The sequence below is a fragment of the Lacerta agilis genome, chromosome 1, assembly GCF_009819535.1.
Source record: "Lacerta agilis isolate rLacAgi1 chromosome 1, rLacAgi1.pri, whole genome shotgun sequence".
NCBI lineage: Eukaryota > Metazoa > Chordata > Lepidosauria > Squamata > Lacertidae > Lacerta > Lacerta agilis.
In genome coordinates this window covers 98216312-98220678 of record NC_046312.1, presented here as the reverse complement: position 1 = coordinate 98220678, position 4367 = coordinate 98216312, and positions in this window count along the sequence as shown.

The window sequence follows — 4367 nt, the reverse complement described above, 5'->3', positions numbered from 1 at the left end:
AATTCTAACTTCTCTATTCTGATTTTGCATTTATAGTAGTTTCGCTGAAAAAGATCTTAAGTTTTAGAAAGCTCCCATTTTAATGCTCATTTCCGTGTTGATTGCTTCCAGGAAAAAAGATCTGTTTGCCATCCCATTAACTCGGAAAATTGTGGGAGTTATACATTGCAATTTTCACGACCCCACCACAATTGCACCAGTGATGAAATTTGGGGTGGTATCCTGGTTCATAGTTCTTTCCCACCCTGTAAAATTTCATGCGACATGGCAGAATAACTCAACAGGTACTGCAGTGTAAAAGGAATGTTATAAATGTTATAAAAAGGAATGACAGAAGCGCTAATGCTATAACCAGTAAAGCGTACGCAATACTCACATCTGAATGCAGCCCTAGTTCAGGATGTCCTGTTTTGTTATTGTTTATTACATTTTATTTTCATTTCATTGTAAACTGCTTTGACTATTACTTTAATAGGAAAATGGAATACAAATTTTAAAAATACAGTCGTACCTCGGGTTACGTACGCTCCGGGTTGCGTACTTTTTGGGTTACAAACTCCACTAACCTGGAAGCGCAACCCGACGCGCGCACAATTTGCACATGCACAGAGCGTTTTTCGCAGTTTTGGGGGTCTACACATGCACAGAACAAATTATTCGGGTTACGTCCTTTTCGGGTTACGTGCTGTAACCCGGAACGGATTAAGTATGTAACCCGGGGTACCACTGTAAACTATGATTGTCTTAATATAATGTATTCATCCTGGACCTTAGTGATTCATATATAATTTCTGTCAATAATCCTAATCCCATTGCAATGAGATGAATGGTGTTCAGTCAGCAGCTATGGTTGTGGAGATCCCAGCTGACTATCATGGCGACTACACAACTCCATTTAGCAAAGGTGCAAAAAGTAGATTGTGTGAATTAGCCCCAAGCTTTTTGATTTAAACAACAACAACGTATGTAGGGTGACCACAGCAGTAATTCTCTTTTTGGTTATGTTCCTTTCCATGAAAAATTACAAAAGCCTCAGACTCTTTGTCAGTGGAGTCTTTTCACTCCACTGACATATTTTCTACTACCACTGACCTAACAATCAAGTCACAATTTAAGGTGAGTGTGCTGAGTCTCATAATCTGGCTCAGGACAAAGCTTGAAGCCCACAGGGCCGGGTTGGTAGCAGACTCAAACCATGTATAAGAAATTTAGTTTGACAATGCCTAACATACATTTTGGCAGTGTCCTTCCTTCTTTCCCCTCTGTCCATTTGATTCCAATAATCTATTACAGACGATTGCAAAGATATCGTTTCGTTCACCTGAATCATTTGCATTTGCATTAACATTTTCTTCACGGTGATACAAGAAAGCTTACAGATGTATCCACAAATGATATTTGTTGAACTGTGGCACTTAATTTCCTGTGTTCCAGGTATTCCATTTACAGTGGCCTATCAGTATCGTTTTGAGTCAGTGGTGTCAATGCCACAGAATGTTTCAATCATTCTCTTCTCTCACAAGAAGCTACAAAACTTTTCAGCCAATTTTCTGTACACGGAAAGTAGATATAGTTTGGCTTATCCAAGCACACACGCACACACACACACACACACACACTTTATGATACTTCTTGGGAATTCTGCACATTTCCCTACTGAGCTAGATGGATCGATCTTCTGACTCAGTATGTGGTAGTCTTTTCTGTTCCGTCATATCTTCCAGGTTTTACGTGGCAGTCTGGAATACAATACTGACAGGAAGGCTGGCAAGCTGACCAAGAGATACACATGCACATAACTTGGAAAGAAAAATCCATACTCAAAACATGAGGAGCATGGCTTTTAAACACCCTAAAGTTCACGACATAGACCAAGTCATGCGCTTTTTAAGATGTGGAGCTTGAAGCAAAAAAAATTTCTGGAACATGAAGACCCATGCGCTTGCCAGATAACTCGAGTTTAAATGGGTGTGGTTGTAATAGTCAACAGGACACAGAGAATGCAGAAGTGGGCATTATTGCTATTGCACAGCTTGTAGGAAAATAGTTGCTTTATGGTCATTACTAGGTACAGAGTTATTTCAGTTTATTGAAGTCAGTGGAACTTATGTGCATCTGGAGGATTTTATTATGTGCATCCACCACCACCCAAGCCAAACTAAAAATGTACAGTATTGATATATTAAATTCAAAACCAGTGAATTAAACTGAAGCTGCTTTTTTAAACTTGCAAGTGTGTGATTATTTCAACTCCTCTCTTTTCGTAGTGCCTTCTGTTTGCCAAAGGTCACAAAACACACTTCACATCTTGCAATTCCTCCCCCCCCCCCGCAAAAAAAGATTTCAACAGGAACAATTGCTGTTCTTAAATTGCACCAAGTTATTTCATTTTTGTGCCATGTCTTGGGTAACTCTCTGCCTCCTCCCCACCCACCTCCATAACAACATACTTCTTTTAGTCTGCTCATACGAATTTGAAATTCTCATTCATTTAAGTGTAAAAAAAAATATATATGAAGGCTCTCTGGGGTCAAAAGTGTCACCGTATTTTATAAAAATTCCTGGCATAAAAATTATGAGCATTGATAGACTTCAGTCTTAAACCTTGGCTGTTGGCTCCCCAATACTCCGCTTGCCACTTAATGCGATCCAGATGATGTGATGTGCTCAATTGTTATGTTATTATGGTTGTTTGCTGAGAAATATCATGGGAGATGGTGCCAGGGAGGAGTTCATACACATACACACACACACACACACACACACAATGAAAAGCAAGATCATTATTCACCCTTGGCTGACACTTCTGAAAAGCAGACCTCCCTCATACTTTGAAGGTGGTACCCATGAGGCCAACCGCTTCTTCCACCTGGCCTACCCCACCACGTGTATTTTGGGATTGGTACTCTTAATATGTAGTATTTCTTAATAAAGCTATGGGGTTTTGTAGATTCCAAGTGATGGAAGTCCAGTAGGTTTCTTGCCATCTCCTCCCCATCAGTTACCACTGGAGATCATGGATGCCACTCCTATGGCTATCAATGCACACATAGGTAGCTAATTTCTTAATGCAGATATAAATGGGAAGTTGATTCTACCTTTTGCTTTATCCCTAGGGATGGTTAACCTTAGTTCTGTCGAAGACCACATTCTCTTGGGACCAATCTGTTGGGGGCTGCATACAGGGGTGATCAAGGTTGGTGCCAAAAGTGGACTGGGCCTCCATTGCTCTCTCTCTCCTCCCCCCCCATATGCCCCCTACACCTTCCTCTCCCTCTAACACTAAGCATCGATCAATGCTTCAGCAAGAGAAAATACCCCGTTTGCTGCTAAAAAAAAAAGTAAAGGAGAAAGTCTGATAATATCAAAATTGGTTTCCTTTCTGGAAGATTTATGTTCAAAGTTGTTTGTTTCCTTTTAGTTCTGAAGCAAAGTCCCATAATAATGGTAGAATTAGATCGGGGGGGGGGGGAGAGAAATGCCCAAGAAAAGCTTAAAACAAAACAAAGCAAACTCCCTCAAACAATTACATCATTTCTGGATCCTGTTCTTTAAAAAAATTGCTTTGGCTGATTCATACCTATGTTGTGATTGTTCCATGCCACATGATTGCAAGCAAATGTTGCTATCTTAATTTGGCACTCTCTGGAATAGTCCCTGCGGTGTGCCCCGAGTTTCTAACATGAAAGGTTCTTTTCCAATACAGGCTCCATGTCCATACCCATCATATGGCCAAAGGGCTTGAGTGGCATGTCATGTGATGCCATGTGAGCATCCCTCTGAAGCTCTTGGATGCAGTCCAGCATCTCTTGCTGGCATAGGTTAATGAGATCTTCCTTCCTCCCTGCTTTCAGTTCCAAAATTATCTTGACACATTTTATTTCAAAGAGCCTTTCTAGACTGCCTTTCAGCCTTAACAAGGACACCTAAAACATTTTACTACACTAAAAAATTCCTATTAGCAAAGAGTTAAAAATTCAGTATCCCAATTAAGATGTGTTGAGAGCCAGATGCATTTTTTTAAAAAGCACAACTAAAAAAAATCATAAACGATGGGGCTAGACTAACTTTTATGGGGGGGGGCACAGTTCCAAAACTAGGGGACTGCCAATGTAACCCTAAATCACTTACTCCATTGGCTCTTGCAGAACAGAATTTCTCTCCTCTCTTCCTCCCCACCACCTATGTGTCTTCTAAATCTCTTTTGGGGGTTCCTCCTCAATCCTGCAGAGCAGATTTGGAGATGGCACTGGGCACACACAGCAGGAGGGGGAGGGACATAAATTCCCTTGTGCAAGCATAAATCCTTATACTAATGGGGCGAGTGCATTGAATACTTCTGCCCCAAAATGGCCCTCTCTTCTGTT